Source organism: Pseudophryne corroboree, chromosome 11 (assembly GCF_028390025.1).
Source record: "Pseudophryne corroboree isolate aPseCor3 chromosome 11, aPseCor3.hap2, whole genome shotgun sequence".
Classification (NCBI taxonomy): domain Eukaryota; kingdom Metazoa; phylum Chordata; class Amphibia; order Anura; family Myobatrachidae; genus Pseudophryne; species Pseudophryne corroboree.
The window spans coordinates 48715600-48727534 of record NC_086454.1 but is presented as its reverse complement, the minus strand read 5'-3'; the positions used below and the strand labels follow the sequence as shown (position 1 = coordinate 48727534).

The 11935-nt window shown below is 45.4% G+C and overlaps 1 long non-coding RNA gene across 1 annotated transcript; it reads left to right on the top strand.

The window, feature by feature from the left end:
• The first annotated feature begins 8496 nt into the window (after positions 1 to 8496).
• Positions 8497 to 11681, top strand: LOC134969896 (uncharacterized). Its single transcript, XR_010189559.1, has 2 exons — positions 8497 to 8967; positions 11193 to 11681. It is a non-coding gene; the product is annotated as an uncharacterized LOC134969896 (long non-coding RNA).
• Positions 11682 to 11935: the final 254 nt, after the last annotated feature.

Here is an 11935-nt window from a genome sequence, read left to right as displayed (position 1 = left end):
TACTCCCTTCACTGGCTGCCTGTAAGATGGCGAATCATCTTCAAGATTGGCTTACTGAGCTTCAAAGCATTACATGACCAGGGCCCAAGGTACCTGAAGCAGCTTCAAGTTCTGACCCCATACTGCCCTACTCGATTACTGCGATCTGTAGATGAAGGACATTTAGCAGTACCTAGAATCTCCCGTAATTCATCTGGGGGTCGAGCTTTTAGTCATGCGGCTCCGACTCTATGAAACTCACTTCCCCGCACAGTGCGAGAGGCCCCGACTATAGAATCCTTCAAAAGTAGACTCAAGAGTTTCCTGTTTACTCAAGCATTTCCATAATGTCCCTTTTAGTATCTTCATGCTTCTGTATTTTATGAAACTTTACTTAATTAATTTATGTACTATATTATGCTACAGTATGTATCTGTTAAGCGCCTTGAGTCCTATTGGAGAAAGAGCGCTATATAAATAAAATTATTATTATTATTGTTATTATTATACTCATCTGACAGACTGAAGTGGGGGCTGAAAGGCCAGGAAGCCTGTGTGGTGACATGCAGACCCCTGGCTTCCACCTCCCAGACAATGGGGGCAACTGTACCCAGTTTCTGAGAACGCAGCCCTCCTTCCGCCCCCTGCCCACCCCCTCAATGTCACTGCCTGTCAGTCAGGCAACGCAGACGTGAAATGCGGGTGAGATTGCAAGGCCCATTCTGTGCATGCGCAGAACGGACCTTGTGCAGCCACAGATCCCCGATAATCTGCGTGCTGCAACGGACCGGCAGCAAACCTTGAATCAGGCCCAAAGTCAGTGACTTGGGATTTGGGAGCTTCCCGCTTCTCTATGACTCACACAAGTCAGTGGCGAGGGTGTATCTTGAGCTGCGCAAGTTTTAGAGTTGTGAATATGTGCCTACAGCCGCTGTTGAGTAGTACACAACGTATTTGCACAGTTCCCCTTGCAGCTGAAGGGGTGTAACTGGGTGGCAAGGAGGCAATTACATGTGGGCTAAGTTCAGAGAGGGCGTGTGGCAGGAACTATGCTGAGTTTTGTGTACACGTACTTCCCCCTGTTTTAAGCTGCATCATGGACAGGCCTTGCACAATCCACACTGATAGTGATGGCAGCTTTGATATGCAGCATACGGAAATCGGTGCTCTGGCCACATACCTATGTACAGCTCCGCCTCTTGGCAAATATAGACAATTAGTTTTGTGCCTGCAATGGAGGAGAGGTTGTGGCCGACTTGTCTTCAACATTTCCACTAACTAGTATTTGTCTAGCAGATGAAAAGGCACTGTGTGAGAGAAGGAGTATCATGTAATGTAGTGGGGTTGTCATAAATAATAATACGGATAAGAGACTGTTATTTTCCTATGTAGGTGGCGGGGGCCGGGGAACAACCTTCTTATCTGAGTGATGTCATTCACCCTCCGCTGCCGGGTTGTAAACTGGTCTCTGATCATAAATGTCAGGAGCCACCAGCCCTTTCCAGTCACACAGTCCCTAATGTCTGGTTTATTTATTTACAAAAGATTTTCTCAATCACTGCGTTGGATTCTCACATGTATTTACCTCCCATGAGATATCAAGCTCCTACTCCAGCAAAGGACTTTAGGTTACTCTCGGACAAAACTTGGTTGAACATGCAAGGAATTTATTTCAGCACATAAGGAACGAGACCATGAACCGTCCAGCAAATAATCTAAATGCGACAGACACATAGAAAGCTGAACATATCGCTAAGGCGATAGTATTACATATTCAACACGGGTTCTTCAACCCTATGACACGCCTATGATGACTTCTTGGGGCAACGCCATGTGCCGATGAGCATTATAGTCATGTTCTGGGGTTCCGTTTAATTTGCCGGCTGTTGGGATCCCGGTGGTCGGGATACCGACGCCGGAATCCCGCCAGCCGGCAATGCCGCCAGCCTGGATACCGGTGCTACAGGACTATTCCCACTCTTGGGTGTCCACGACACCCATAGACTGGGAATAGATCCTGTGGAGAGCACAGCGGGCCACCGAGCCCGCAAGGGGACTCTTTGGGTTCACCCCGTTGCTGGCATACTGGCGGACGGGATGCCGCTGTCGGTATATTGACAGCCGGCATCCCAGCCGCCGGTAATTCATATTGAATCTATGTACAGGAGCTGCAACATTGCAAGTCTTCCAGCACACCTCATTTTGTAGACAGCTCATCATGAACGTTACGCCACCTGATTGTGAGGTAGCCGTAGTTATTGGCAGAACTGACATTTTCAGGGTTGATTAGGACTTTGGGTGGCATTATAAATAGTGACTATAAGCACTCTTCAGGGAATATTTATCAATTATCAATATTTGCTGCAAAAATAATAATAATTATATACAGGTTGAGTATCCCATATCCAAATATTCCAAAATACAGAATTTCTTGAGTGAGATTGAGATAGTGAAACCGTTGTTTTCTGTGGCGCAATGTACATAAACTTTGTTTAATACACAAAAGTATTACAAATAATGTATTAAATGACCTTCAGGCAGTGTGTATAAGGTGTAGAAGGGACATAAATGAATTGTGTGAATGTACACAAACTTTGTTTAATGCACAAAGTTATTAAAAATATTGGCTAAAATTACCTTCAGGCTGTATGTATAAGGGCCCTCATTCCGAGTTGATCGCACGCTGCTGATTTTCGCAGCGCAGTGATCAGGCTACTACTGCGCATGCATATGCACCGCAATGCGCACGTGCGTCGTACGGGTACAAACAGCATCGTTGCTGTGCAATGCTTCTAGCGACGAATCCATTCGCACAGCCGATCGCAAGAAGATTGACAGGAAGAGGACGTTTATGGGTGTCAACTGACCATTTTCTGGGAGTGGTAGGGAAAATGCAGGCATGTCCAGGCGTCTGCAGGGTGGGTGTTTGACGTCAATTCCGGGACCGGACAGGCTTAAGTGATCGCAAGGGCTGAGTAAGTCCAGAGCTACTCAGAAACTGCAAAAAACTTTTTCGTCCCGCTCGGCTGCACATGCGATCACACACTTGCAAAGGGAAAATACACTCCCCCGTTGGCGGTGACTATATGTTTGCACGGCTGCAAAAAGTAGCTAGCGAGCGATCAACTCGGAATGAGGGCCAAGGTGTATATTGAACATAAATGAATTGTGTGAATGTAGACACACTTTGTTTAATGCACAAAGTTATTAAAAATATTGGCTAAAATGACCTTCAGGCTGTGTGTATAAGGTGTATATGAAACATAAATGCATTCTGTGCTTAGATTTAGGTCCCATCTCCATGATATCTCATTATGGTATGCAATTATTCCAAAACACGGAGAAATCCGATATCCAAAATACTGCAGGTCCCAAGCATTTTGGATATGGGATACTCAACCTGTACCACCTGATGTATCAAAATACACACAGGGACAGGGGCTTCCTACCTTAGGATGTGCTCAGAGTTAAGTGCCCGCATCAGCGGTCACTTCACTCCTCTATCAGGAGCCCCGAGCGCTACTGCGCATGAGCAGTCTACTGTCCATGCATGTGTGGCGGCCATTTCTGTGGAGGATTCTGCAGGATCCCTCTCCCTGTAATTTTTGTGAAATGTAGCCCATTGGCTACAGCGGGGCCAAGCCCTGGAATGCTTCACATTCTGGAGATTGGGAAATCAGACATCTTCGCAGCCCAAATAGAAAGCTATGTGGGCTGCGGCTGCTGTCGGGAAGGAAGGGACTAGAGTAGATATCGGAGATATCTGCTGCAGCCCCTCCCTGGTACATTGGGATGGTACTTAATATTTGCGGACGTTTTATTGAATGATAAATAGGTCCCTTAGAAAAATATAAAGTGCAGCTACATAAAATTATTTTAGTTACTTATTACTGTGCTAATAATTCCCATTTGTCTGTTGTGTCTGTGCTCTAAGGCACAGGTTCTCAAAGTCGGTCCTCAGGACCCCACACGGTGCATGTTTTGCAGAATCACAAGTGACATAATTAACTCCACCTGTGGACCTTTTAAAATGTGTTGGTGATTAATGAATGCACCTGTGCACCTGCTGGGTTACCTGCAAAACATGTACTGTGTGGGGTCCTGAGGACCGAGTTTGAGAACCACTGCTCTAAGGCATAAGTTCTCACACTCGGTCCTCAGGACCCCAAACAGTTCATGTTTTCCAGGTCTCCTCACAAAATCACAAGTGAAATAATTAGCTCCACCTGTGGATCTTTTAAAATGTGTCAATGAGTAATGAATACACCTGTGCTCCTGCTAGGGGACCTGAGAAATGTGACCTGTTTGGATTCCTGAGGACTGAGTTTAGGAACCTATGTTCTAAGGTTCTGAGGTTGGTGCATTGCTGGACAAGCCTAGATGAGTAGCATTTCTCAAAATGTAGACTGTCTATATTGTATGGTGATCACTCAGATGCTCTATGTATTGTCTATCAGTTATTAGCATGCTTTATATGGCGGTCACTGAATACTTTCTGGTTTGTATGGCGGCCTGCAAGATGCTCTCTGTATTGTATAGAGATATGTTGTTACTCTCTATATTATATGACAGTCTATATCATGTTCTCTGCATTGTATGATAGCCTATAGGATGTTATTTGTATTTTATTGTGGCCGCTATGTTGCTCTTTTTTTTGCATGGTTGTTACTAGGATGCTTTCTGTTTTATAGCAGTTCCTTGAATGCTCATACTTATTGTATAGTGAGCACCAGGATGGCGCGTGGGACACCAAAGTCTAAAATGATAGTGCCACTTGCATGATGGGTAGGCCAACTCTGATGTCATGGAAACTACTCTAGAAAGTGATGGTGAGGGGGACTCGTTTTAGCCAAGGGCATCCAGAACCCTTAATGGGTTAACCCTAATGGAAAGCATTGACCTTGTTTCCTAAGGAAATTACTGCACCCAAACCATACCAGGTGATTAGACTCCACTACGTCACAGCATCTCTAGAACCCTCCACTGTTCAAAATAAGCACTTTGGGTGGCAGTGTTCTTCAGGTTGACCACAAATGTGCACTTATCTCTTTGTCAACTTCGTGGTGAAGTGGGTTCATCTTCCTGCACTGTCCCGTAATTGATTGCCTCTAATCATTAAATCACTAAACTCGCATACAAGAATTAACAAGTGTAATGAGTACTTTATAGGTACACTGCCATCCGACTATGATGCCTTCTCTGTGCTCATCACAGTTTATAGTGACACTTGCTGCTTGTGCCATGGGTTCACACTTGCAGTTGATGGATGGCACAGTGGCTTGCCTATTGAGCCTTTCATTTTGAATGAATGCGCAAATGAAATGAACCTAGAGTATGTGCCCACTGTTGTCTATTTCTGATGCTGTCCTTCCATCATCATGCTGCCATCACCTTACCCACCAATGCTCACGAAACATTGAGGCAGATTTATTAAGCCTGGAGAAGTGATAAAACAGTGATAAAGCAGTGATAAGTGCAAGGTGATAACACTCCAACCAATCAGCTCCAGTATGTAAATTGACTGTTATGAGCTGATTGGCTGGTGCGTTACCACCTTCCACTTATCACTGCTTTATCACTTCTCCAGGCTTAATACATCTGCCCCAATATTCTATCATGGTCACTCAGTGCCCTGCCATATGTGCCCCAACAATTCCTCATCTTTCCAAACCATTGAGGTCTCCTCTTGCATCCATAACTATAGGCAGCCAGGGCCATGCAGAATGTTTTATACATGACCGTGCTGTTATGTTATTTAACTGTGCGGAATTCTTTGCTTTCGATATACTTGGTATCCTTCACTTATCCAGGTGTTTAGAACTTTGGCCCATTTACCTGTAGACATCACAAGGGTTTTTTTTTTTTAAATGCTGTTCTAATATATGTAAGTACTCTTTCTAGTATAAATTGTCTAAATGTGCTTATTCATTTTATATACATGTCCCATGTGAAGCCTTAAGCCCCCTAATTATAGATAACAGAGCCTAGTCCCCTGTGTATTCCCAACCACATGCTCTGACAGGTGCCAGGCTCATTGCAGATAAATATTAATGGGGCACCTAAAGTTTCCAGTTACCCAGTGAGTTGCGACATTGAACGAGGGCGCACCAGGACATCTGGCGTCATGCAGAGAATTCCTGGCCTCTCGCTCCGCGTGTGTTGTTACATGACCTGTTAAAGGGGGCATTTAGAGGAGATGCTCACTGTCATGTTTTGCATATCTGTAGACTCACTGGCAACACAGACTACTTATAGGACGTTGCGATATCGTATTACATTGTTGTCTTCAAATAAGAACTTATTGTTAAGCATAAAAGATATTGTCATTTCCTCATTCCGTCTTTTTATCTCATTGAGATTATGAGTCTTCTTGTATTACTGTGTGCTTTGTTTTCTTTTGAGCTGTTTATTGTAACTCCTTGTTTGATAGTGATTAGATGTACAATAATGAACCTCAGATAGATCCGTGTAGCAAAAACTTTTTTTGTTTTATTCTTTAAATAATTGTAATTTTAAACAAGAATTGCAATGAAACTAGAAAATAACAAATAAAAACATAAACTGTGCCATTAAACCAAGTATAATATATATATATCATTACCAATGACAGTTCTAAATCGTAATAGGAGATTTTGGGGGACATGTACTAAGCAGTGATAAAAGTGGAGAAGTGAGCCAGTGGAGAAGTTGCCCATGGCAACCAATCAGCACATTTATAATTTGCATACTATAAAAGTATACAGAGCAGTTGATTGGTTGCCATAGGCAACTTCTCCACTGGCTCACTTCTCCACTTTTATCACTGCTGAGTGCATATCCCCCTTTGGCTGCTAATGGAGGATGACTTGGATGCACCTGTTAAAGCGGACGCATCTAGAACCGACTGCGCATGCGTCTGAATCAGAAAAATGTTGCATCTTGGGTCTGGTAGAGAGTCATGCACTACTGCGCCCGCTTTAGCATCTTTTGCCGTGGACACGCCTGCGACTGTATACAGAGCCGCAGAGAGCTTGTCCGGGCCCTGGTGATGCAAGGGGCGTGGCCTAACCATGGAGGCATGGCCACGCCCTCTTTAAAACCATGAAGACATTACTGTTTATGCGCCGACGCCCCTCAGCCAGGGTCAGATTCAGGGGGGGGGGGGGGGGGTGAAGAGTCCATAGGCCCACTGCAACCTAGCACATAGCAGCTTGTGCTGGACCGGGGAGAGAGACTGCTGCTGGCTGACAGGTAAGAAGGGGGGATTGGGGTGGGGGCCTCTCTATCAAGCCTGGGCCCAGGTAATTAGTATCTGCTCCTCCCCACTCTTGGCTCCACTGATGGAGGTGCTAATGCTAGTAAAAGCTCTTCCCTGGTGTATAAGTTTATGTCTGAATGCCCAAGGACTGGGACACCCACTTTGTGCAGATTTAGGCACAATAATCCAGCAACCATCATGCTCGGTGTAGCATCTCCATTAGAATAATGCCTCCAATCATAGGCGTTTCTATAATTGGTGCAGTGTGTGAGGTGCACATGGACCTCTGGGTCCAGGGGGGCCCACACCGCACACACAACACCCATATATTATACTTACCCCTCCGGAGTCCCGCGAGGACGGCCCTGCACTGAGGACAGAAATCACTCGGAAAATGGCCGCCACTGCCATTTCTGAATGATTTGCGCATGTGCACTCGAGATGTCTCCGGGAACAAGGCACAGGCACCATGTTCCCAGAGACCTCTGTCAGAGTCTACTGCTGCCGGAGAGGAGGAGGCCAGCGACGGAGACTGCACGTGGGTCCCCATCTCTCTTAAAACGCCCCTGCCTCCGTTGTAATTGATTAAGTATTAAGCAAAATGCCCATGACAGTCCCATAACATGCCCACAAGACAGCGCGTCGCCGAGCGCCCAGAAAAATATGATGCAGGGAGCCGCTGATTTTTATGGGAGTGTCGTGGAAATGCGTCACAAATCAGATTTAAAAATTGAAGCATTGCCATTACAATTGTCTCAGCGCTTACTTAGGTCCATGTACAGGAACCAGGGAGTAAAGTGATAGCGTCAGCTTTGCCAAGACAGCCTCATATCGTAGTCACTGTGCCGGCACCAGTTTCTTCATAAATAACCCCAATTCTTCATCTGTTTTCGCTGTCCCTCATTAAACTGGCATCATATGTACCATATATGATCGTTTACAAGGTTTACATAAAATCCTTTCAGAATGTTTGATGTCATCTATTAGATATGTTCATATAGTATAATTGGTATGTGACATCAATATTGTAACTTTGCTCTCCAAATGCTATTTGCACGTATGAATGTAGCCGTGTGGTTATAAACAGGCTAATGATGTTAGCATTGTTCACAATATATATACACACGTTATAAATGTATGTTGGGACTGTTATATGCTGTATAATTTTCTGGGAAGCCCCCATAGGGTGGAGGTGTCAGGGCGCGTGGTAGTAGTGAGGAAGTTTCTAGTGGCTGCATGCGGGGAGAAGGAGAGACCGGTGGAGACAGTTGGGGGAAGCGGTTGGACTGGTGGGCGGAGTCAGAGGTCAGTGATTTCCCCCAGGGAGAGCCCGGTGGGAGAGCAGCAGAGAGACCGACGGTCCCCAGGTGCAGCTACTATCGGAGGGACTGAGAGACAGCGCGAGTGGAGGTGCCCGCTGACTTACCTGGCGGCGGGTGGCTGTACAGTGCTAAAGGACCGGAGACCGGAGCTTTTGAGACCAGCAGCGCTGAATGGTGCGGCAGAGCGGTTATTGTACCTCCCTCTGACTGCAGGGTAGCCGAGGTCCCTAGCAACGCAACAGACCGGGAGCCCTTCCAGCGGTAGCGACAAAGGAAGTGATGGTGGTTCAGTTTAGTATACCCAGAGGCTCCAGTTAGTGCTTCCTGGTGAGGGGTGGAGCCGCAGCGCAAGACAGACAGACGACTGTGACCTCCGAGGAGGAGTCAGGGGAGTGACAGATGTGTGTGCAGTGAAACTGGACAGGAGGTGTAAGTGCGAAGAATCATTCTCCACCAGCACACTTAGCCCATTAACCTATATGCAGCCACACAGGCATAATTTGATAACCCATCACTGGGCAGCATTTAGTTAAAAAACAGAGCACCAGTGCTTGCCGGGCAAATCATATATATGGCTATAAGACATATCCGAGGTAGCATGAGATAGCAGTTCAGTCTCATTGCAACAGTTATCATTAAGGGGAAACAGCTAGCAGCCCAGGAGAGGGATAGTGGAAGTATGGGGGTAATTCTGAGTTGATCGCAGCAGGAACTTTGGGGGTCATACCGAGTTGTTCGCTCGTTGCCGATTTTCGCTATACTGCGATTAGTCGCTTACTGCGCATGCGCAAGGTTCGCAGAGCGCATGCGCTTAGTTATTTTACACAAAAGTTAGGTATTTTACTCACGGCATAACGAAGCTTTTTCATCGCTGTGCTGATCGTAGTGTGATTGACAGGAAGTGGGTGTTTCTGGGCGGAAACTGGCCGTTTTATGGGAGTGTGCGGAAAAACGCAGGCGTTCGAGTTGCAAAACGCAGGAGTGGCTGGAGAAACGGGGGAGTGGTTGGGCAAATGCTGAGTGTGTTTGTGACGTCAAACCAGGAACGAAAAGGACTGAGCTGGTCGTAATGGCTGAGTAAGTCTGGAGCTACTCAGAAACTGCTAAGAAATTTCTATTCGCAATTCTGCTAATCTTTTGTTCGCAATTCTGCTAAGCTAAGATACACTCCCAGAGGGCGGCGGCTTAGCGTGTGCAATGCTGCTAAAAGCAGCTAGCGAGCGAACAACTCGGAATCACCCCCTTTGTTAGCAGTTGGGCAAAACCATGGGGGTGATTCCAAGTTGTTCGCTCGCTAGCTGCTTTTAGCAGCATTGCACACGCTAAGCCAAGGGGTGGGATGGGGGAGGAAGGGACAGAGTGGGCATGTATGAGGGATAGAGGGACTTCCCGGGGGGGGGGGGGGGGGCAGCCAACAGCTTCTTAACCCCCTGGAGTGCCGAAAACGGGGTCCGCCCGCGAGGGCACGCCCCCTTATGCTATGCCCCGCCCCCGTTTTGCGACCTCCCACACAGGGTGTCACCAGGGGCAGTGACGCCCCTGCATGGTAACTGACTATAATTACAACTGTCTATGAACTGCTTATGCTAGGAAGCTGCCGGAGCTAATTCAAGAGGAAAGAGTTCTATTCGCTGAAAAGCTAGTGAGTCCGGAATGTAAATTTGTAGGACTATTATATATCTATAGTACAAAGAATACAGAAACTGTGGTTGTATAAAGAGTGACCTAACAGGAAGGAAGAGGAAAAGGATCAGGACAGGAACCTGAGGATTATAAATATTTCATAAGACTTAAGAGGAATCTCAGTGATATCGGAATTGTTATATGGGATTAATTGAACTCCGTCAAAACACTACTAACATACATTGCTCAAGGGCCTCAATTGCGCAATTATTTTTCCTGAGAATACCTGGGTCACTCATTAACTAATATAAAGGGTTTTTTTTGTATTGCATGCATATATTTTTATTGTATAGGCACCTTAGATAAGGGGGAGAGATTTCTTGGAATTCTATATTCTGTGGGGGGAATTCAAATGTCAGTTGGGGGTCTGTTTTTCCTATCTAGTAGACAGGAAAAACAGACACCCAGCCGACTTTTCAAACATTTGAATTTCCCCCTATATGTTTCCATAATTTGTCGTATGTTAACTGCATCTGTGATATTGATGTATTTAAAACCCAGATGGTTGTTATACTTACCATAGTTGTCGCTTGTACTGAAATCCATGGGACCTGAAAGAAGAATCATCATAGGAAATACACAAGCATCTTAAATAAGTAACATCGTATTTACACATATACTTAATATAGGCTTACCCAAGCGGGCCTATAGATATTATTCTAGCTTGGGTGGAGGCACTTATGTACTGATAGCCCCTGGGTGGTGAGTAAGGGGTTACATGAACAAAATCTAAATCAAAAAAATGCTGAGGCTTCAACCCTGGTCGGGTCCAACCAAGTTTGAGGAACCAGGACTTTGGAACTGGGGTGACCCTTCCTCACAGGAAAAGGACCTGGGTTAAGCGGGCCTTCTGTCTGAAAAGGGTATACTGTAAGTTAATCTGATGCTGTTTTTATTTGGTTTTTTTTTTTATATAAAATGCTATTATTTTTATGTCAATTTTTTATTTATTTTTCTCCCCTTTTTTTTAGCATTAAAATTGATGATAACCCTGGTGAATAATAGCTTGAATTGCATCGTGTTGCATCACAGGGAATAGCACTATTTCAAAACTGGTGGGTGCCCAGGGGTCAGGAAACTCGGAAATCCCTATGACCCAGGTAAATGCAGTTTACCAAGCACCGTTCTCCTGACTAAATGTTGAAGAATGCGGAGCCATTGACCCAGCGTGCTGTAAAAGTAGAAGTGTAGGTAAGGCCTGGTTCCCGACGGCCGATGAGTCAGCAAAATAACATCCAAAGCTTGGAGAAACCCACCCTTCCTTGTATGCTATAGTCACACACTAAACAATGATGCTGTGTTGATTTACATACATGTATTATTACTCATTGCTAACTGAATGTGAATACCAGGGATGGGATCTGAGGAAGCTGCAGGAGATCACTTGTGACTCATGATGGCCATCTACTGGTCATAGATCAATATTCTTCTCTGTACTCATTAAAATCTGTCACAACCGAGCTTGCTGGATTGTAGCGTAGTAGCAGCCAATGGCCTTTGTGTTAAAGGACCCAGATTTCTTTGTTTTCAAAGATAAGAGGGACGTTTCTGAAAGTCTATCCATGTCTAATTACCTGGGCTCACCTGCATATGCCCTTTCACTACCAGTTACTGTTTTATGCATTTATGACCATAATCTTGTATTTTGCTGATAAGATCAGTGAGTAACACGAGGCAGTGTCAGGAGCCGCAGTAATTCCCGTACAATCAAGAG